The sequence below is a fragment of the Phocoena sinus genome, chromosome 15 (assembly GCF_008692025.1).
Source record: "Phocoena sinus isolate mPhoSin1 chromosome 15, mPhoSin1.pri, whole genome shotgun sequence".
Taxonomy (NCBI): Eukaryota; Metazoa; Chordata; class Mammalia; order Artiodactyla; family Phocoenidae; genus Phocoena; species Phocoena sinus.
In genome coordinates this window covers 67,448,792-67,471,898 of record NC_045777.1, presented here as the reverse complement: position 1 = coordinate 67,471,898, position 23,107 = coordinate 67,448,792, and the positions used below count along the sequence as shown (strand labels likewise).

The window sequence follows — 23,107 nt, the reverse complement described above, 5'->3', positions numbered from 1 at the left end:
GGAAAGGCTGTTTCCTCTGTGTGGAAATGCCTTTCTCATGCTATTGCTCCAGAGAAACTCCTATTCATCCTTCAAAACCCACCTCAGAAGTCCCCTCCTTTTTGTCACTTTCCTTGAAATGTTGTCCTCTTCCTGCCCTTGGAAAGGCAGGAGGAGGACAACATTTTCCTCTTTCACTTGTGTTCCCATAACATTTTATATGGAGTACAATCTGGAATACAAATTGCACTGTTACAGGGACCAGGCAACTTATACCACCACCAGCAACCATCAGCATCGTCAGCACTTAGTGTTTTCCATGCACCAGGCACTGTTGTAAGAGGCTGAGGTTTGCTGATTCATTTAATGCCTAAAATAGCCCTCTGAGGCAAGTGCTACTTCTTATCCCTATTTTCCATATGAGGAAATCGAATGACAAAAATGCTAAATAATTTGCTTTAGACCATACAACTAATCCATGCCAGGGCTGGGATGCAGAAGCTGGCTGTGGAGTCTGTGTTATTAACATTTATGTTATGCTGCTCTTTATGAATGAGGGGTGGGCCAGGTGGGGACTGTGCCACCCTGGAGGGCGCCTGCCCCATCCCAGGGGGCAGTCGAATGTTAGGGCTGGAGTTGTCAACCTTTCTGATCCTCTTTTCTCAAGAGGATCCAGAAATATGAAGTTTTATGTGACATCTCCCACCTTTTAAAATCTTGGGAGTAAGCTAAAATTGAAAACGGAGGGTGGACCTCACAAAAGCTACACACAGGCCTGCTTTGTGGGAACCTCGTCTCAGTTTGTTTCTGCATCTTAGCTCAGGGCTAGGAGCACAGTAGGTCCTTTGTAGGTGCCATGACACTTCTGGACCTCACTGTGAGGTGGGTGTGGCTCTCACAAGCTGAGCTCTCATCCCAGTCCCACTCAGCACTGAGATTCTCTGACCTGCACTTGGGATGTGGACGAGGTCCCCAACGGTGGCCCTGAGCACCACCCCAACCTTGGGGCCATCTCCGGGTCTCCTCTGTCCAAGATAAGACTTCCTGCTTTCCAAGTGCTGACAATGAGTTAAGTGTTTTGTTTCGTCATCCCACTGATCCACTCAACAGTTCTGGGAGGCTGCCATTTTCATCATCCCCGGGTTGCAGATGCGAAACTGTGGCTCAGAGAGTGGAAGGGAATTATTGCCCGAACTAGGAAGAGGTGGAGCTGGGACTGTGATGCACACAGCTCTGATTCTAGCTTTTCTCCAACCAGCCGTCATCAGGCCTTCCACCAAACTTCTGATAGTTCTGGCCCACGTTCTAGGGCAAGCACACTCCCACGGTACAGCCCAGACCTGGAAAGTTTGTGGTATGCAGATAGGACCCTGGACACTCCAGTCTGTCAGGCATGGTTTCTAGCTCCTTCTGTGTCTTATTGGATGGCGGGGATGGCACTGAGAGTGTCTAGAGGGAACTCCTGGACATGGTCCCTCATGGGAATTCTGCCCACTGGGGCCTGGACAGGCAGAACTTGTGGCCTGGCTCAACCCCAGGCCTTGGGGCTCAGCAACAACTGCAGATAGCAGGGTATAGTGTTTGTACTTGTCCACAGACAGAAGGATAGAGATGTGCGTATGTGCACCTGTGCATGTGTGTATGCCTTGTGTATGTGTGTACGCACGTGCGTGTACAATGGAGAACAGGGGACCTTGTCCCCCAAATTCAGATCCTGTGAAGTTAGTTTAGGACAAAGTGCAAAGAAATCTTAACCCAGAGATGTCAATTTACAGCAGAGGTTGAAATATGAAACAGTCCCCTAATTTTTACAACTTAACTGCCCATCTAGGCATATCCATGGTGGAAAACAAGGCAGCAGTTAAAATAAATAAGCTAGATTTATATGCAGCAACTTGGATAACTTTCAAAGAAATGATAACTAGGTGGAGGGGGGTGGCAAGTTTCAGAATGATGTGGATGGATTATACCGTTTCTATTAAACATCCACCCACATTACTCGCAGTTTACATACCTTCTATGGGTACGCATGTATACGACTGCCTGGGTGTAGGAAAGGCCTAGAAGGAATTGCCCCAATTATGAAGGCGGTTACCTTTGCGGGGGCAGGGAGGTCAGGGGTTGAAATTTACAAAGGAGAATGGATCTGTGTACTCCTCACGGCATCTCACAGTTCAGTGGGCAGGTACGTTGGGCCACTGGTGGATGTCACGTGGAGGCCACAGGGAGGCTTAAGCCTGGGGAACAATTCACACGGGACCCCCATGGACTCTCTGAGGGCTCTGCTGTCAGGGACAAACCACCGCTTTGGCTGTTCTGCCCTCACTCCCTGGTGGAGATGGGGTGTGGGAGCTGTCCTGCCTCCTGTGGATGGAGGAGCTCTGCTGCGTCCTCTGGAAACCTCCCCCTGCCTCAGTTTCTCCCTCCACACTGGAGGGGGAGGTCCCGCCCCAGCTGTCCGCCCCCACCCCCTGCCCAGCACCCCCAAATCTCTGACATATGCCCCTCTGGGGGATAGACAGCAGGGCCTCCGGATCTGGCCTCCTCCCAGTGTGGCCCCAAGGGGGACAACTCAGGGAATGAACCCCCGTTGCCCAGAGGCGGGCTGGCAGAGGAGGCTAAGGTGGGCTCTGGGGTCAGACTCCCTGGGTTCAAATCTGGGCTCAGCAAATTGTCCCTGGGTCCCTGGAACCCGGGGAGGCGTCTCCAGCCTCTGACCCTCAGTTTTCTCCTCTGTAAAATGGGGCCACCAAGAAGGGCCTAATTCCAGCAAAGCGTTGTGCGTCCCGGCGCCTAGCCCGTGCTCTCAGGTGTCGCTGCTGTCGCCCTCCCGAACGACACCTCACCCCGCCCCTCGGGGCCGAGGACGCTGCGGCCCTCTCTGCCGCCCCTGACAGACACTCATCGCCCTCTCCCGGTCCCTCGGCTCGCATCCGGGGGCTTCCCCACTCCCCACAATCCTCTGCGGTGGTCCCCCTACGCCCGAGGCCGGCTCCCCGCAGCGCCGCCGAGCGCCCTCCGGTGGGAAATGGCGGGGTGGGCGGCGGGCGAAGGCGCGGAGCCCGGCGTCGCTGACGTACCTGCTTCCCGCGGCGGCTTGGGATGCGCGCGGCTGGCGGCGGCGGCGGCGCTCGGGAGGAGACGGCGGCGGCGTCGGCGGCTGGGCAGTTGTCACGGCGGCGCCGCGAGCGCGCGGACAGGGACTGGGAGGGAGCGGGCGGCGGGGCGGGGAGGTCCGGGAGCGTGGCGGGCGGGGCTTGGCGGCGCCGACGGCCCGGGCCACCGCCCCCGCCCGGCTCCCCGCCGCCCCTCTTTCTCACTCTCCCCGAAACAAGCTCCGGCCGCGCGCGTTCCCTCGTGCCCGCTTCCGCATCCACGTCTGCCCGGCACACCCACCCGGACCCCTCGCGCACACACCCCGCATTCTCCCTCTGCACATCCGGACCTGCGGCACCAATATGTACGCACAGACCCCGTCATCCTCGTGTTCCCCAGACAGACCACTGTCCCCACAGTCCCCTACCCCGCCCCCCCCAGCACATACGTGCCCCGTGCAACACTTCATCCTGCCCCGCGGTGTACCTGGACACATTGCGCACACCTGTACGACCACGCCCATCACATCCACAGCCCCGCAGGCACAGATTGTCCTCTGGGCAAGGTGAGGACTTCAAGGAGTTTGCTTAGGAACAGGCTTCTGCAGCTGATTTCCCTGTCCCTCACCGACCTCTGCATTCCCTCACCCTCACCTTTGCTTTCTCAGGGACCTTCTCCTTCCTTGGCCTCAGCCACATCCTCCAAGGTCATTCCTAGATCCCCGTCAGCCCCTGAAGGCCCCGTCTGTTTGGACCTTTGGCTTCCTGCCAGTGACACCCACTACACCTGTGCTTCCGCCTCAGCATGCTGCCAGGCCCCCTTCTCTAATCCTCATTTCCTTCCCTCTTCTCATCCGTTCCAAGGACTATCATTTCAGTATCTTCATTTCACATGTGCATGGCAAATCCCAAATGTCAGCCTGTCTTTGTCTTGCCATTTAGAGACTATTCCTTTTCCCTTGCGGCTGTAACAAGCGACCACAAATGTAACTAGCTTAATACACATAAATGTATTATCTTACAGTTCTGGAGGTCAGAAGTCTGACACCACTAAAATCAAGAAGTGGTACGACTGTGCTCCTTCTGGAGGCTCTAGGGGAGAATCTATTTCCTTGCCTTTTCTAGCTTCTAAATACTGCCTGCATTTCTTGGCCAGCAATGTCAGGCCAAGTCTTTTGTATACACCACATCTCTGGTTCTCTCTCTTCTGGCTCTCTCTTCCACTTATAAGGACTCTTGTGATTACATTTGTTCTACCTGGATGGATAATCCAGGATAGTCTCTCCATTTCTAGGTCAACTGATCACCAATCTTAATTCTAACTGCAGTCTTACTTCCCCTTTGCCCTGTAATTTAACATATTAACAGGTTATAGGAATGAGGACTTAGACATCTTTGGCTGTTATTCTGTCTATCACAGAGGCTGAGCCCTGCTGGAGAAAATTAGTCATCCGAAAGGATTTTTGCCACTATAAATTTATGAACCTCTACAAGCAGAAAGACCCCTATCACTGTCAGTATTTGCAGTAGAAAAATAATAAAATAAAATGTGGAATGGTTCCGTGGTGGAATACTATACAGCACCGAACAAGACCATATTCCATTTATGCATATGAATGTTCAAAGACTTCAAAATCATGAATGAAAAAAGCAGGAGAATTGAAATAACAATGAGAGCAAACACGTTTATAGTGCTTACTCTGTGGCAGATGGTGTTTCTAGGCACTTATATTAAAACTCGCAGCAATCCCCTGGGGTCATACAGATGAGGAAGCTATGGCACAGGAGGTTGAGTGACTTGCCCAAGGTCACACAACTAGGTAGCATCAGAGTGGGGATTTGAACCCAGAGTCAGTCTTAATCCAGAGCCTGTGCACTTCACTGCAGCAGAGTAATTTGTACAGTATGAATGATTTCAAGTTAAATTTTTAGAGCACATAAAACTATATATATATATATCCAAATCACTTTGCTGTATACCTGAAACTAACACAATAACAATCAACTGTACTTCAATTTAAAAAAAGGTGGATTCATATATCTGCTTCTAAATTCAGTCTGTTGCATTATGTTGTTTAGTGGATTGACACACCCCCACTCCCCCCCACCCCTCCACCAGAAGTCTGTGAGCCACACTTTGAAAACCATTAGTATAAAAACCACTAGGTTTGGGCTTCCCTGGTGGCGCAGTGGTTAAGAGTCCGCCTGCCGATGCAGGGGACACGGGTTCGTGCCCCGGTCCGGGAAGATCCCACATACCGTGGGGCGGCTGGGCCCGTGAGCCATGGCCGCTGAGCCTGCGCGTCCGGAGCCTGTGCTCCGCAATGGGAGAGGCCACAACAGTGAGAGGCCCGCATACCGCAAAAAAAAAAAAAAAAACCACTAGGTTTGATAAACCTAATATATCCAATTGTGACCATTGAAATTGTTGATATTAGACTATTATTGACCTACAAAAATGGCAATATCATATGGTTCCACCCAATGTGTGTTACTTTGGAAGGTTTTCCTTTTGGTTCCCACCCTGCTTCCCTGGCCAGGCCCTGTTGTTGAACATCACTGGGTGCATCTCCTCTGGGACTGTGTTGCTGTGCGCGGCTTTGTACAAATGATACGTCTTTCTTTATGTCATGATTTCCAATGTGGGGGGGGAGCTGGAGTTTGGGGGGTGTATAGGAACTACGAACTGGTTGATGTTAGGCTGACATATTTTAAAGTATGTATTTTAAGCAGTTGTGAACATGGAGAGGGGTGTTCTCAGAGCTGGCTGAAGGACGTCAGAAAGTCCACGTGGACTTTTGTCAGGTGTTTAGAACTATGGATCATTTGGCAAAAAAACAAAACCAAAAACCTTTTTCTAGACAAAGACACGTGGGCTGAGTTATGGCACAGTTGGGTGAATTCACATCTGGATAGATTCATGAGTGGTTTGGGAGGTAAGTGACCCCAAAATGTTCTATTGAATATTTATATACTATTGTGGAAGAATAGTCCTCCTGCTTTCTTTAGTCAAGTTAGTGCAATTCTAGGAGATGATGAGATATGAAAAGGGATCCAAGATCAGTCAAGCCAGCCCTGGGGATCAGTGGGGTGTTAAATGCCGTTCTTTATAACCACTATTTAAACAATACATTGTATAAAAGATAAGGCGATTATTCTTTTTATTTCCCCCTAAGGAGGGGGTCACTGAGCATCCATTCGTTCTACTTTAGGTAACTGCCTGTGATTTAGTTCTGGGGTCACCACCCCTTCCTTACTCCTACTCCATATTTTGATCCTGGTGATGCTTATTTCATGTATCACCACCCCATTCAGGGTTGATACTACCCCAGCCTAGAAATCACACATTGTATTCCTCTTGGGATATTGATTGATTGGTTCAAAGGAGGGAATGAGACACAACTCAAAGTTAACCATAGTCAATGAAACTCTACACAGGGACTTTCTCTTTGAACTCTTAGGGAGTCCTACCTGCTTCCGAGTTGTTCAGATATGGAGCTGCATCTGGGAAGAGGCTGCATGAGAATGAATCCCATCCAGAGAGACGACAGAGAGGAACTAGGTCCCAGTTTCATCGTCTGACCCACATGAAGCCATACCTGTCCTACCCCTGGACATTTCAGGTGCATGAGGCTATATATTTCCTTTTTGCTAAGCCATCTTGGGTTGGGGTGTCTGTTGCTTGCAGCTAAAGACTCCTAAGTGATTCTGGTGAAAATTTTATCCAAACTACAAAAGAAGGAAGTCAGGAGGGACAGTTACAGAATCCTGACATCTGGAATGTCAGGTTCCAAACTAAGATAAACTACAGCAAGCAGAGACGTAAAGTCCTGCAGTTAGGCTCAATCAGACAAATTCTGTGCTTAAGTACAGAATGGGAAGCCATGGCTTGGGACCTGTGCCACCCCCTGAGATATAGAGCCTCTTAGAGATGCAGCACCACCTGCAGGTCTGGAGGCCCTGGGCGCTGGCTTTGGCTTTGTTGGCAAAATCCTTATCTGGGTCCATTGATCAAGGTGGGCCCCTGGATCTTCAGTTTCATTCCCCCAGGCCACAGCAAGCTTGGATGTTCCTCTTCTCTGACCACAGCTTACCAGCTTACACCATGCCTGTCCTTTCTGTTATTCCACTTTCTCTCCCTGGGATAGCCCCCCTTGGCTTTCCCTTCCCCCCCATTACTACTACTAATACTGAACTGTGGTACTGTTTACCAGGCACCTTGCTATGTCTCTATCCTCCCAAACAATCTTATGAGGTAGGTTCTATTTTTGTTCCCATTTTACAGATAAAGAAACAGACTTGCAGATGTCAAGGATCTTTGCCCAAATAGCAGCAAAGCCAGGTCTCTCTGTAACCAAAGTCCATGTTCTTAAACTGCAGATTTGTAAACAGTAGGGTGTGTGGGGGGAGGGGAGGGGGAATGGAGGAAATCCAGTTTTCAAACATGTTTTGTAAGATCACGTGGTATTTAAAACATTTTTTGAACCAATGTTTAAAAGTCAGAGAAGAGCTCATAAAAATCAGCTTCCTGATTCTCTGGAAAATAAGCAGTCAGGAGGTCTGGGGACAACAGGGCTTCCATTCCTGCTTGGTCTAAGTGACCTGGAGCTGGGTGGCAGCTGAATGGACCTGTGACTCCCCACTCCTGCAGTGGCCAGAGTCCCCACACCCAGCCTGCCTGCACGTTGATGCCCCACGGACATTTGAGTGTGGAGCCTCTGCTCTCAGCACCACCAGGCCTCCTTAGCTTGGTCTTCCTGCTCCCCGGCCAGTCTGCCACAAAAGCCTCCAGCCCCTGCCAAGCTTGGCACTTTCCACTTTGTTCCCAGAAATCCAACCACAGAGGCCAGATCACACAGGGCACAGCCAGGCTGGCGCGCAGGGCTCACCCGGTCATTCGGAGCACATACCTTTCCATTTTTCTCTCCCTCCTGGCCTAGATGAAAATTTTAATCAGCTTCTGGGGTTTTGACCTGAGGAAAAGGAAGATCTGGGAACAAACTTTGCAACTTTGCTATTGAGGTTTTCAGTTGCATCCAGGAACCTTGAGAAAGGTCAGGTTGCAGCTTGGTGACTTTAAAACAATCGAATACTCTTACAATCTAGTCAGGGAAGACAGACAATAAACAAGACAAAGAAGCTTTTAGATGGTATAACTGCTGTGGAGAAAAAGAACGCAGGCCAAAGGGGATGGGGTGAACGTTGAATTTTAAAAAGTATGGTCAGCTTGGGAATTCCCTGGCAGTTCAGTGGTTAGGACTCCGTGCTTCTACTGCAGGGGACGTGAGTTGATCCCTGGTCGGGGAACTGAGATCCTCAAGCCTAAAGGAGGTGAGGAAGCCAGCCCTGCTGGTACCTGGGAGAAAAATGTACCAGGCAGAGGAACAAGTGCAAAGACCCTGAGGCAGAGCATGCCTGGCGTGTTTGAAGAGCGGTGAGGGTGCCAGTGTGTCTGTAGTGGATGTGAACAGGAAGACAGTAAGAGGGAGATTCAGAAAGTTCACATGGGGTGTGGAAACAGAACACAGGGCAGGGCTTTGTAGGCCAGTGTAGGGACTTTGGTCTTGAAGCACCGAGATGAGGGCCTTTCGAGCATTTGGGGTGATGTAACCTGATCAAAAAAATTTTTATTGTGATAAAATACACATAACAATGGTTATCATTTTAACCATTTTAAAGTTTACAGTTCGGTAGCATTAAGTACATACACATTGTTGTTCAACCATTACCACCACCCATCTCCAGAACTTTTTCTCATCTTCCCAAACTGAAATTCTGTACCCATTGAATGATAACCAACCAGCCTCCTCTCCTCCCAGCCCCTGGTACTCAATATTCTACTTTCTGTCTGTAAGAGTTTCACTATTCTAGGTACTTCATTTAAGTGAAATCATACAGTATTTGCCTTCTTGAATCTGGCGTATTTCATGTCTTCAAGACTCTTTCGTGTTGTAGCATGTGACAGAAAGTCCTTCCTTTTTAAGGCTGAATAATATTCCAGTGTAAGCGTGTATGACATTTGTTTATCCATCCATCCACTGATGGACGTTTGTGTTATTTCCACCTTTTGGTTATTGTAAATACTGTTGCAGTGAACACGGGTGTACAAATATCTGTTCGGCTCCCTGCTTTCAATTCATTTGGGTGTATCTGACCGAAAGTTGAAAAGACTCACTTTATAAGAAGGGTGGCAATGGCTGAAGCAGGGACCAGGGTAAGAGCTGTGGAGGGGGTGAGAAGCGGTTAGATCCTGGATATATTTTTCAGGGATAGCAGACATAATTTGCTAGGGGATCAGGTGTGGGGTGTGAGAGAATTTAGGACCAAGTCTTCCTAGACAACCCAGTACTTAATGAGTATCTTCACTTTTGAAGCTATTTAAGCAAGTTACAGAATAATGCCTGCCATATAACATTATTTACATAAAAACTATATAAAATAATAGGATACATTTTAATGAGCACATATAAGTTGATGTAAATGCAGAGACAGAGCTCTAGAAGGATACATATCAACTTGTTAACCATGGTTACCTTTAGAATGAGAGACAGGAAGCAGAGGTGAGGTGAGGAGGGTCAAGGAGAATCTCATCTTCAGCTGTGTTCCCTTTTTAAAATAAAAAATATATTCATATAACACTTGTGTAATTAAATACTTTTAAAACCCTAATAAACAGTGTTTACACTTTAAAAAGAATAGAAGGGGTTTGGTTTAATTTAGGATCAAGTTCTCCCAGCCAATTGGGTGTTGAATGAATCAGATTCACTTTTTTAAAAAATTAATTTTCATTAATTAATTGTAAAGTATGGTTGCTTTACAATGCTGTGTTAACCTCCACTGAACAACAAAATGAATCAGCCCTACACATACAGATATCTCCTCCCATTTGGACTTCCCTCCCATTTAGCTTACCACAGTGCATTAGGTAGAGTTCCCTGTGCTATACAGTACATTCCCATCAGTTGTCTATTTTATATGTAGTATCAATAATGTATATGTGTCGACCCCAGTCTCCCAATTCCTCCCACCCCGCCCCTTTCCCCCTTGGTATCCATACACTCGCTCTCTATGTCTGTGTCTCTACTGAGTCAGATTCACTTTTGAAGCTATTTAATTGCTACTGACGTGGCCTGAATCACTGGTTCATGCTGGGAAGGAAAATAGGAGACTTTCATTTGGCTTGGTGTACTGAAAGTGAAAACCTTTCTAGCTAGCATGGGCCCAGAGCCCAGGACCGGCCAGGCAGCCTTAGAGAAGTCAGCAAAAATTAAAGTGTAATCACGTAAGTAACAATAATCATTTCAACAGCATAAAATAGCAGGAACAACCGCTTACACTTAGGTAGCACTTGCAGTGCTGGCCACTGCTCTAAACATTTCACATGTACTAACTCACAATAGCCCAGGGAGGGAGATATTACTATCACCCTCATTTTACAAGGGGGAAATGGAGGCACACATATTTCCACTGGTTGCACATTCTGGAGATCAAATTCATCTCCTGTTTCTTCCTTGCCTGTTTCTTACCTCTTTTCTTCACTTCTGAGGTTTGGATCATATTGAAAGGCTTAGTACTGATGTAACAAACAATGAAGCTGTGGAGATGCCTACAGCAGGTCAGTTTCATTCTTGCTTCCCTGGCATATTGGCACATAGTCTCCACACAGCTGACAGAATAATCCTTTTATCCTTTAATAATCCACATCATATGAAACAAACAAAAAAATGAAACCTAGCAGTCACCTTGGAAGATGCTGGATGTGGCAGGATGACTCTGAGATGGCCCCCAAGTTTCCTCTCCTAATGCTAACTCCCTTGTGTAATCCCCTCCCCAACCACGTAAGTGATATCAGAATCAAATCTGTCCCCAGCTGAGCCTTCCGGTGAGACCACAGCCCAACCAACACCTTGATGGCAGCCTCATGAGGGACCCTGCAACAGAGGACCCAGCTAAGCCATGCTGGGATTCCTGACCCACAGAAACTGTGAGATAATAAATATGTGTTGTTTTAAGCCACTAAATGTGGTAATTTGTTTTGTGGCACTAGAAAACTAATAGGCTAGAGAGGCAAATCATTATTTTGAAAGCATATAAATAAAGGAAAAGAGTCAAGCATGTATTCTGCCTGTCCTATACAGGGTAACCAAATAGGTGATGTGAGGAAATTTTCATATATATATTCCAGCTAATTAAAAAAAGAAAAAATAAAATGTCAGCACTTTGAAACTTCTAATGAGGGACTTCCGTGGTGGTGCAGTGGTTAAGAATCCACCTGCCAATGCAGGGGACACGGGTTCAATCCCTGGTCCAGGAAGATCCCACATGCTGCGGAGCAACTAAGCCTGTGCGCCACAGCTACTGAGCCTGCGCTCTAGAGCCTGTGAGCCACAACTACTGAAGCCCGTGCACCACAACTACTGAAGCCCGCACACCTAGAGCCCGTGCTCTGCAGCAAGAGAAGCCACCGCAATGAGAAGCCCGCACACCACAACGAAAAGTAGCCTCTGCTCGCTGCAACTAGAGAAAGCCCACGCACAGCAACAAAGACCCAACGCAGCCAAAAGTAAATAAATGTTAAAAAACAAAAAAGAAACTTCCAATGAATCAGTGGACCTAGGCCAAAGTCATTTGTGGCTGCTTATATCATGAGATGAAGGACAATCAAACAGTATACACCTCTTGATGAAAGTACCTAAATCATCTATGAAGTATTCTTGCCGGCAAAAAAGGACCTTTAGTCTGATTAGGTCTCTCTGTATAACTACGAATTTACAAGAAATCCAGGGAACAGAGGAACTTGTTAAATAACACCATGGGGATGTAACCAGTGAAATTCAGATGGTGGGAAACTCTATAGGACGAATGGCCAGTTTCAACAGATTGAAAGAAACAAATAGAGATTGAGGAGAACCCTAGAGATCAGAAGAGACTTAAGAGCTATTTAAACAATTGTAATTCATGAATCTTGCTTGGATGCTGCATGAAGCAAGTGCATCGGCACCATTTTTCCAACAGCATATGCTCACTTTGTGTCTCTGAGTCATATTTTGGTAATTCTTGCAATATTTCAAACTTTATTATTATTATGGTGATCTATGATCAGTGATCTTTGATGTTACTACTACACTCGCTGAAGGCTCAAACGATGGTTAGCATTTTTTAGCAATAAAGTATTTTAAAATTAAGCTATGTACATTGTTTTATTATACATAATGCTATTGCATACTTAATAGACTATAGTAAAGTATAAACATACCTTTTATATGCAGTGAGAAACTAAAGCATTTGTGACTTGCTTTATTGTGATATTTGCTTTATATTCACAGTGATCTGGAACCAAACCTTGCAATATGTCCGAGGTATGCTTGTATACAAAAATATTTAGAGGTGAAATGATAAGATGTCTGGGATTTGCTTCAAAATAATCCATTTGGGTGGTGTGGGAGATATAGATGAGATAAGATTGATCATGAATTGATAATGGTGAAACTGCATGGTGAGTACTTGTGTGTTCATTATACTAGTCTCTCTATTTTTTGTATGTTTATAAATTTCCATAATAATAATTTTCAGAAAATCTAAGTAAAATCTAGTGTTTTCCATTTCAGAATAAGAGCTGAAATGGCCTGTAAGTTTCTCCATCACCTGCAACCCTCCATCCCCTTTGCTATTTTCTCTGAGCTCATCTCCTACCGTCGTCCCCTTTGTTCTTCCATGTGACCCTCACTAGCCTCCTTGTTGCTTCTTGAATACCCCCAGCCTGCTCCTACCTCAGGGCCTTTGCACTTGCCATTCCGTCTTGCTCCTCTATCAGGTATCCCAGGGCCTGCTTTTCTCACTTCTCTTAGGTCACTGCTTAAATGTCAACCCTAGGGGAGGTCTTCCTTGATTATACCACATAAAATAGCAATATCTACCACATATAGATTTTCTTGCCCTATTTTTCTCCGTGGCACTTGACATACATTACACTTTACTTGTTTGGGTCCTTGATTGTCTTCTTTCTCCAACGGGATGTAATTCCAGGAAGGTGAGGACTTAAAAAAAAAAAAAATCAATGACTATATCACCAATGCCTAGATCAGTGCTTGACATATTACTATTTGTGGAATTAATGAATGCTTGTTTAACCCCCACTTGTCTTTTGTTATTTATTAAGAGTAATTTCAAATGTACAGAAAAGTAGAGAGAATCACATATAATAAACGTCTCCTAGATATAATACTTGTGAACATTTGCCATGTTTGTTTCATCTCCTTTTCCTTTTTCGGCTGAAGTATTTTAAAGGCTTTATAGTCAACATGACATTTCATCGCTAAATACTTCAGTATGCATCTTTAAAAAAATGAGACACTTCTTTACTTTGCCACAATACTGTTATAACACCTAGCAAAATGAACCCCAAATCCATAGTACCATCAAATTCCTCCATATCCACATTTCCCCAATCGCCTCCAAAAGGCCTTCAAACCAGGACCCAGTCAAGATCCTCAAATTGCATATGATCACTTCTCAGAATCTCTAAGTCTAGAACCACCTCTCCTCTCGTGTCTCCTCCCTTTTTTCCAGGTCACTGAAAAAACCAGGTCCATTGTCTTATCGGTGCAACACCCTACATTCTTAGCTTTTTCTGATTGCTTCCTCGTGATGTATTTAACTAGTCCCTCGATTTCTTGTAAAGTAGAAGCCAGATCTAAAGGCTTGATCCGATTTTAGCTTAACATTTTTGGCAGTAATTCTCCCCAGGTGGTGCTGTGAGCATCCTCAGCTGCATCACACCAGAAGGCTCGCGACTGGGTGTCTCGAGAGTGAAGCTAAGATTGTTAAGTGGGTTTAGGTGGTGACAACCTGATCTCTCCGTTGTGAAGTTGTTTCTTCTGCTATAATCAGCTCTATGGGTTGATGATTTGGCACCTTGTGAATATCCAGTCTTCCTTGAGCCTTTCGCCCCGTAGTTTCAGCATCCATCGCTAATCATTGCCTGAGTCAATTATTTCCTTCAGGGCTGCAAAATCTAATGCAGTCCTTCCTTCAACATTTATGAGCTGGCATTCTTCTGTAAAGAAGAGCTTCTTTCCCTCATTGACTAGGGCAGAATAAATTATTTCCCTCTAATTACAAGTTTTTTAGGGTAAGGATTTAATGCAATAGCTGCCTCCAATGGTGACAAATTAGTTCTTTCTATTCTGCTTTTTCTCTCTCTCTCTGTTTTTGTTTGTTTATCATTATAAACTCATTGACCTTTAAAAATAGAATTAGGGACTTCCCTGGCGGTCCACTGGCTAAAGATTCCACGCTCCCAATGCAGTGGGCCTGGGTTTGATCCCTGGTCGGAGAACTAGATCCTGCATGCATGCTGCAACTAAACGTCTGCATGCTGCAACTAAGAAGTCCGCATACCGCAACGGAGATCCCACGTGCCACAACTAAGGCCCGGTGCAGCCAAAATAATTAATTATTAAAAATAGAGTTAAGTGTTTCATTCAAATGCATTCACTAATTTTAAAAAACTTTTTATTTTAGACTAGTTACAGATTTACAGAAAAGTTGCAAAGATAGTATAGAGAGTTCACACATCCAGTTTCCCTATAATATAATGCAATGTAATAATATCTTACATTTCCATGATTCCTTTGACAACACTGAGAAACCAACATTGGTACATTACTATTAACTAAACTCCAGACTTTATTTCGATTTTACTAGTTTTTCCATGAATGTCCCTTTTCTGTTTCAGGATTCAATCTAGGATCACTCATCCATTCTTTCTTTTTGATGCTTAAAAATGACCCAATATAAGTAAACAGGAGCCTGTTGAAGCTGGGTCCATGTCCTCTTGACATGACTATGGTCCCAACAAGTCTTTGTTAAGCTGCTTTCTGGCCCAGCAGGATGTCCCAAGCTCAGATGGATCTGACTTCTTTCCCAACTTTTAAAAAGTGGTAGGTTTAACATGAAAGTCAGGATTTTCAGCGCTCCCCGCAAAGTCAGAAGATCTGGCAACAGTGAACTCGCATTCCCGCTTGGCAGAAACTGGTCGCAGCTTAGCAGGGCCACCCCATTTAGACAGGGTGTGCACACCCAAGCTTGACACAAGCCTCCCCTCCCCCCAGGACCGGTTCTGGCCACGCCTTTATGCAAGCCGCCTGGCTTCTGTAGCATGTGAGCTGCTCCCTCTGGGTTAAGAACACAGACTTTGGTGTCTGCCTGCCCTTCCTCCTCCCTCCCATCTTTCCTATTTATGAAGTGGCTTCTGCGTGCCAAGCACGATGTGAGATGCTGGGGTTCTAAAGGCAGATGAGACACATATGCATGTCATTGGCTTGGGTGATCTTAGAGCCACTCCTTGACATTCTCCTGCAAACTACATTTCCCAGGAGCCACTGCCACTCACTGGCTGGCTGGTTTCCGGCTAAACTGAGCCAAAAAGAGGCACTGGCAGGAGATTGGATGGTGGGATAAAGGGAGGAGCTAGGGCCTCTTCCCAACTTCAGAGAGTGTTTTCCAGCAGAGGCTACATCTCCTCCATGGTTTAGCTCATCACTGGGTATCCCCTGCTGTTACTCTAGTTCCCCCTGGATGGTCCCAGAGAGGGACACCAACCCCTCTGTGTGCCCCAGCAGTGACAGCAGCTTCCTGCTGTCGCTCAGCCCAGGGTGGCTTCACCATCTCCTATTTGGCTTCTCAGCTGTTGGCTCATTTGTGTAATCAATTCCTTGTATGAAGTTCCCTCTGTTTGAAATAACTGGAATGGTTTGTGTTTTTCTCATACAACAGGCCTGGCCCGTGACCTCATGGAACACATACCGGTTCTTTTTCTTTATCTGCGTTTACTTGCTTTGTGACTCTTGGCCAATTACTCAATCTCTCTTAGCTTTGTTCGGTCTTCCTATCAGGAAAATAGGGTAATAGTGGTACTCCCCTCATATTATTGTCGTGAGGATTAAATGCAATGATGCATATAAAGTGGTTAACTCAGTCTCTGGAACCTAATATTAAGTGTTAAAAAATGCTACCTAGAGGGTGGAGTGGGAGGAAGGGGGAAATAAAAAAAAAAAGCTACCTATTATTCTAGGTTGCATGGTACAATCTGTTCCTGCCCCCACCAGGAGACAGCCATGGACTTCCTCCTCTGTGGCTCCATAGGCATGCAGCTAGTGTTTATTGAGCACCTACTATTTCCAAGGTCTTAACTTATTTACTCTTGATAAATATCTCTAAGGTGTAGGTATTACTCTTCTCCCCATTTTCCAGATGAGGAAATCAAAGCACAGAGAGGTTGAATAACTTGCTCAAGTTCTCATAGAAGAGGAGGCATGATGTGAACCTGTGTGGGCTGCCTCTGGAGCCCATGCCTTTAACCTGCCCTGTAAAATTCCTCAGTATGCTGCACTCCATTGTTACAGCAGGTAAGAAAGCGTCTGTCCCCTCAGATAGCTCACAGCCCAGCTGGAGAGACAGGTTCATTCATCACTAGGCACAATGCAGTGTGATACATACTAATCATTCTTTGTGTGCTTGTTCATTCAGTCATTCACTCATTCAGCAAACTCTGGGCATCAATTATGTACCAGTCTGTGCTAAAGGCTGGTGAGGAGGCTCAAGGTGGTTTGGGGGACCCAGACTTCCACACCTTCTCTAGCTGCTGAGTGCAGAGTGGTAAAATGGGAGGCTTCTGACATTTCCTTTATTTATTTATTAACATTTTATTGGAGTATAATTGCTTTACAATGGTGTGTTAGCTTCTGCTGACATTTCCTTTTTTTATTCCTCCAAAGCACAGCACTTTAGAGTCAGACACATTTGAGTTTTCCTCGTGCTTCTTGATTTACTTGCTGTGTGACCTCATGCAGATTACTTAACTTCTCTGTGCTTGTTTATACATGTAAAACTGAGGCTAGTAATGATAATAATGATAACTCACATGCTTAATGTTAAGGCACAAAGAGATGATAAATGCAAAGGTCTTAGCTGAGTGCTGGGCACACAAGAAGGGCTTAATTATCAGTTGTTACTACTGTTTGTTGATAATGGTTGTTAATTGCCCATAACCACCAACAATGGAAGACTGTCGCTCTAAATACTACATCCCCTAGTTTGGCAAAGTTTTGCTGGTCTAACAAACCAGATGCATTCCTTCTGGCTTTTCAACTGACAAGTCTCAGCAGGATGAGAACAATGCTAGTAGGCATGACAGACAAATCATTAGCAAAGACAGAAAGTCAGCTGTTGTTTTCCAGGTGTTGCATAGAAGAGAGCTTTAAGTTCTGTAGCCTTCCTCCACCCTGCCAGAGAGCCCAGCCCTGCCTCAGTCATGCCTGGATGGGCTTAAAGAGCCATACAGAGTGAAGTCAGAAGGGCAAAGACAAATGCCGTATGCTAACGCATATATACGGAATTTTAAAAAGCGGTACTGATGAACCTAGTGGCAGGGCAGGAATAAAGACGCAGACGTAGAGAACGGACTTGAGGGCGCGGTGCGGGGGGCTGGTGGGGGAAAGGTAAGCTGGAATGAAGTGAGATAGTGACATGTACATATATATACTACCAAATGTAAAACGGATGGCTAGTGGGAAGCTGCTGCATAGCACAGGGAGATCAACTCGATGCTTTGTGACAACCTAGAGGGGTGGGATAGGGAGGGTGGGAGGGAGACGCAAGAAGGAGGGGATATGGGGATATGTGTATACATATAGCTGATTCACTTTGTTGTACAGCAGAAACTAACACCACACTGTAAAGCACTTATACTCCAATAAAGATATGAAAAAAAAAGAGCTATAACCCCTTCTAATGCAGAAGGTATGAATTTCACTCCACAAACCTGGATCTGTGATACATAACATCGTTTACTGTAACCATGTCATTCCTATTTCTGGCTTCTTCTTCCAGGAAATAGAAACTTAGTAGTAGCCAATTCCAAGTCTAAAGATGAGCTATATGCTGACGATTCGTAAATATCTCCTGCGTCTTTCCTGAAATCCAAGCACACATCTATCTGTCTACTTGACAATCTCACTTGTTCAATAGGCATCTCCAAATGAATAACCAGTCAAAACTGAACACTGACATTTTCTCCCCAACCTCGCTCCTCCTACAGTCTTCGCCATCTCAGTGATGGCAGCTCCATTCTTCCAGTTTTCAGACCAAAGACATCAGAGTCATTAAAAAAAAAATTTTTTTTTATTGCGGTGAAATTCACATAACATAAAATTAACCATTTTCGAGTGAACAATTCAGTGGCATATAATTCATTCACAATATCAAGGAACCACTACCTCTATCTAATTCCAAAATATTTTTATCAACCTGTAAGAAAACCCATACCCATTAAGCAGCCACTCCCCTTTCTCCATCTTCCCCTAACCGCTGGCAACTACTAATCTACTTTCTGTCTCTATGGATTTACCTATTCTGAGTATTTTGTATAAATGAAATCATGTAATATGTGGCCTTCTGTGTCTGGCTTTTTTTTTGTTTTTAACATTTATTTATTTGGCTGTGCGGGGTCTTCGTTGCGGCACGCGGGATCTTCCTTGTGGCGTGTGAACTCTTAGTTGCGGCCTGTGGGATCTAGTTCCCTGACCAGGGATAGAAACCCTGGCCCCCTGCATTGGGAGCGTGGAGTCTTAGCCACTGGACCACCAGGCAAGTCCCTGTGTCTGGCTTTTTTTCACTAACAAACTGTTTTTGAGGTTCATGCATGCTGTAGCATGTACCAATACTTCATTCCCTTTTATGGCTGAAGAATATTCTGGAGACAGTCTTGATGCCTCTGTCTTACACTCCACCACCAACCAGCTAAGTAATCCGGTTGTCTACTTTCAAAATATTTCTTTTCTTTCTTTCTTTCTTTTTTTTTGGCCACGCCACACAGCTTGGCTTGCAGGATCTTAGTTCTCCAAGCCCGTGCCCCCTGCAATGGAAGCACAGAGTCCTAACGAAACTGAACCTCCAGGGAATTCCCCCGAATACTTCTAGAATGGATTCACTGCTCGCTGTCTCTACTGTACCCTCAATACACAGGACCATCTCTCTCCTACCTCAGGCCCTTTGTACTCAGGCTCTTTCTGGAACATTCGACTGTGGTTTTCGGCCCTTAATTTTCTTTACCTCTCTGCGAGTTTTACCCTGTTGACCAGTCACCCCTTCATGAAATTGTTTCTGTTCTTGTATTTCATGATGCCATGTCCTCATTTTCTTTTGTCCCTGTGTACCTGGCTGTTTCCTCTCAGATGCCTGTATGAGCGCCACTTCTTCCGTGCACCCCTTAAATGTTGGCATTTCACAGGGTTTCATGCAAGTCCTCTTCTCTCCTTTCTCCTCTCCCTGGAGTGAGCTCATGAATACACCATGAGCCTAAATCCTTTTCTTAATCTAGACTCATAGTAATTGCCTGCAGGGTATCTCTCTCTCTAAACAGCCCTGAGGCACTACAAACTCGACAAGTCCAAAGTGAAACAACCCTCCAAACAGCCAGGTTGTTCTTGCCAAATGGATCCCCAGCCATTCAGTTGTCCAACATAGAAACCCAGTCCTAACCTTGATTCATTTTTTTTTCTCCTTAGTTGCACGTCTAATCCATCACAAATCTATAAATCCCACCTCCTGATATCTGGAACTGTCTACTTCTCTCTTCCCCTCCCATAGTTCAGATTGTCACCTTTTCTCAGACAGCTGGTCTTCCGGCATCTTCTCTGGTCCCCTTCCAATTTATTACCCAACGCAGAAGCCAGAGAGACTTTTATGGAATACAAACGTGATCCTCAATTGCTAAACCTGCCATGGCTTTGATTACTCTTGGGATAAGTTCCTTAACCCAGCTTATAATACCATGCCTGATCTGGACCCTGTGACTCCTCCATCACCAAGCTTGCCTTCTGCCCTCTAGACAAACAGAACGAATTCTCCTCAACATACTATGATTGTCGTTTTTACTTACATTGATGTTTGCCTGCAATACTGCCCTTCCCAGTCTCTCCTGCCTCTCTTCATCCTTTAACTTGTAATGTATCCCCTAGGTATCAGCTTAGAAACCACCCCTCCAGGAAGCTTTCCCCATTTTCCCAAGTCTGGGGCAGCATAGACTTCTATGCGTTCACTAAACTCTGGTTCTTTTTCATCTTGGGCTCACAGTTGGACTACATTTCCCAGGCTCCCATGCAGATGGGTGGAGTCATGTGGCTGAGTTCTCTGGCCAGTGGTAAGTTCCTCAAAGAATGAGGAACATGTATTCAAGGCTTAAAACCTACCATGAAAACCTCTCATGTCATCCTCCACAGTCTCTATTCCGCCAGGTGGATGCAGGGACCCCATGGAGAACTCTGACAGCCTGGAGGAGAGCAGTGGAGCCATTAGATAGAAGGACCCTGGATCCCTGAATGACTGCATGGAGCAGAGTCCCCCCCTGCCCTCTCCCCAACCAGCATGGGATTATAACGGGAGAAATAAACGTTGCTGTATTAAGTCACTGAGACTTGGTTGTCTGTTAAACAGCAGTTAGCCTACCCTGATAAATACATTTGAATTAATTGATCTTCCCTCCCCCACCCCACCCCCATTCTCCCATATAATTTTTTACCTCCCACCAGAGCACTTACCATATTAAATAGCAACAGCCTCTCACCTGCCTCTTCACCTGTGGGAGAATAGGGAGGGATCATGCCTGTCTCATCCTAGGTATAAAAGGGCATCCAGCTCAGCACCTGGATTGTCACAGCTACTAAATAAATAGTTGTGGAATCATTTTGTGGTTGTTGGATTCTCTGTTTCTGGGTGCCTATTTTGGTAACTTGCCCAGGACTGGGATCCCTCCTGCACCTCCCCAGCTCTCTCCCAACACTCAGGACCTGTCTTTGACCCAGTCCAGTAGCTAGCTGGGACTACCTGATGCCACAGCTCCTGAAGCTCACCGCCCCCCTGACCCCAATTTCCCTATATTGACATGGTTCCCAAGCCTGGTTTCCACCGACCTGTCAGGATTCCTGACACTGCTTGATTTTCTCATGCCTGCTGTCTGCTTTCTGGATGTCACATTTGCATCTGCTGGACTGGATTTCCTCTCAAGTTCTGGAACTTTCCTGTGACAAGCTGAAGCTCTGGCAATGGGGCAATCACCAAGCTATGTTGTTAGCAAAAAGAAGGGGTAGGAAGCAGGGTATATAGTGTACAATAATTTGTGAAAAAATCAAAAAGATATAGATACATTGGAGTTTGCCTTAAAACATTTTTAGAAGAGCACATCAGAAATTGGAAACAGAGCAGTGTGGAGGTAGGGTAAGAGTAGAGTCCTGGGACTTGTCATGGAGCGGGACTTATCTTTTACTCGCTTGTACTGTGTGGTAGGCTGAATAATGGCTCCCTTCCCCCTTCCCCAGCAAAGATGTTCATATTCTAACTCTCAGAACCTGTGAATATGTTGCCTTACATAGCAAAAGAGATTTTGCAGATGTGATTAAGTTAAGGACCTTGACATGGGGTGATTATCCTGGATTATCTGGGTGGGTTTAATGTAATCACAAGAGTCCTTCCTTATAAGAGGGAGGTTGGAGGATCAGAATTAGAGGAGCAGATGTGATGTTGGAAGCAGGGTGGGGAAGGGAGGGGCAAGGTGGGAAAGAGAGAGAAAGAGACAGACATTAAGATGTTCCTCTGCTGGCTTTTGGTGCTTTTTTTGGTCTGTCTCTGTTCGCATTTTCAGGCTCCAGATTCCTTAGCTTCAAGTTTGGGATATTTGAGGCAAAAAGAAAACCCAAGGAGCTCAACACTGTGTGTCCCCTGGTCCCAATGTCCTTATTCTGTCTGCTTTCTTCTCTCCACCTGGCAGAGTCTTCTGATGTTGCTGTTATATATAATGTCCAGAGTTTTTAATTATACTTAGTGGGAGAACTAGAGAAAAGGACTTCAGTCTATCTTTCTGAAAGTAAAACACCAGTATCTTTTTGAGGTTTACCTGGTGATTGTAATGTGGAACCAGAGTTAAGAATGACTGTGATTGGACTTCCCTGGTGGCGCAGTGGTTAAGAATCCGCCCGCCAATGCACGGGACACGGGTTCGAGCCCTGGTCCGGGAAGATCCCACATGCCGCAGAGCAACTAAGCCTGCGCGCCACAACTACTGAGCCTGTGCTCTAGAGCCCGTGAGCCACAACTACTGAAGCCCGTGTGCCTAGAGCCTGTGCTCCGCAACAAAGAGAAGCCACCGCAATGAGAAGCTCGCACACCACAATGAAGAGTAGCCCCGGCTCGCCACAACTGGAGAAAGCTCGCGCACAACAAGGAAGACCCAATGCAGCCAATAAATTAATTAATTTTTAAAAATCACTGTGATTAAGGAGTGGGGGGAGGGGGAAAACAGCGTTATAAAATGTAATTTACAAAACACAAATACATATGTATAAAAAGCATCTGGAAGGAAAAATGACAAAATGTTAACAGTAGTTACCTTTGGGTGGTAGGATCATAAGCAATTTTTAATTATAACTTTTTATTTTGAAATAGTTTAAGACTCACACAGGGAGATCCATGTACCCTTCACCCAGCTTCCCCCATAATAATATCTTGCCTACTAGTATAATACTATTAACTCAGATTTCACCAGTTTTTAAATTACAGGCAATTTTAATATCCTCTCTTTTGTTCATCTGAACATATTTCCTGCATAACAACAAAAATTTGTGAAAAACATCGATTCCTCCTTTAGTGTATCTGAGCTCGCTCCATTCTACCTGCTGAGGTCTTTCCTATGTTTTCTCTTCTGGCTCCATTTCTCCATCCACATCATAAACATCCTCCACAGAACAACCAAGGGAAGGAAGGTACATGGGACAGACCTTCACTGTCCTGGAAATCCACTCATTCAATAAATCTCTTTGACGTGCCTACTGGGGGCCTGGAATCAATGGAGAGTTACCTCCAATGCAGCTTTCATTGCCTATATTTTTTATTTTCTGTATATTATGATGTTTTGACATCTTAGAGAGAGTCTGGCTGGGGAGAGACTGCCTTTCCCGGGGCGAGCCGATTAGAGACAG

The 23,107-nt window shown here is 45.6% G+C and overlaps 1 protein-coding gene across 2 annotated transcripts in view; it reads right to left on the bottom strand.

Moving 5' to 3' along the window:
• The window catches only part of SCNN1B (sodium channel epithelial 1 subunit beta), a 76,473-nt gene extending 73,289 nt beyond the window's left edge, over positions 1-3,184 (bottom strand). The window contains exon 1 of one of the 2 annotated variants that reach the window (XM_032604134.1): positions 3,060-3,184. The gene's annotated coding sequence lies outside the window, so the exon portion shown is untranslated. The remainder of the gene's footprint in view (positions 1-3,059) is intronic. The other variant, XM_032604135.1, reaches the window with a different exon arrangement.
• Positions 3,185-23,107: the final 19,923 nt, after the last annotated feature.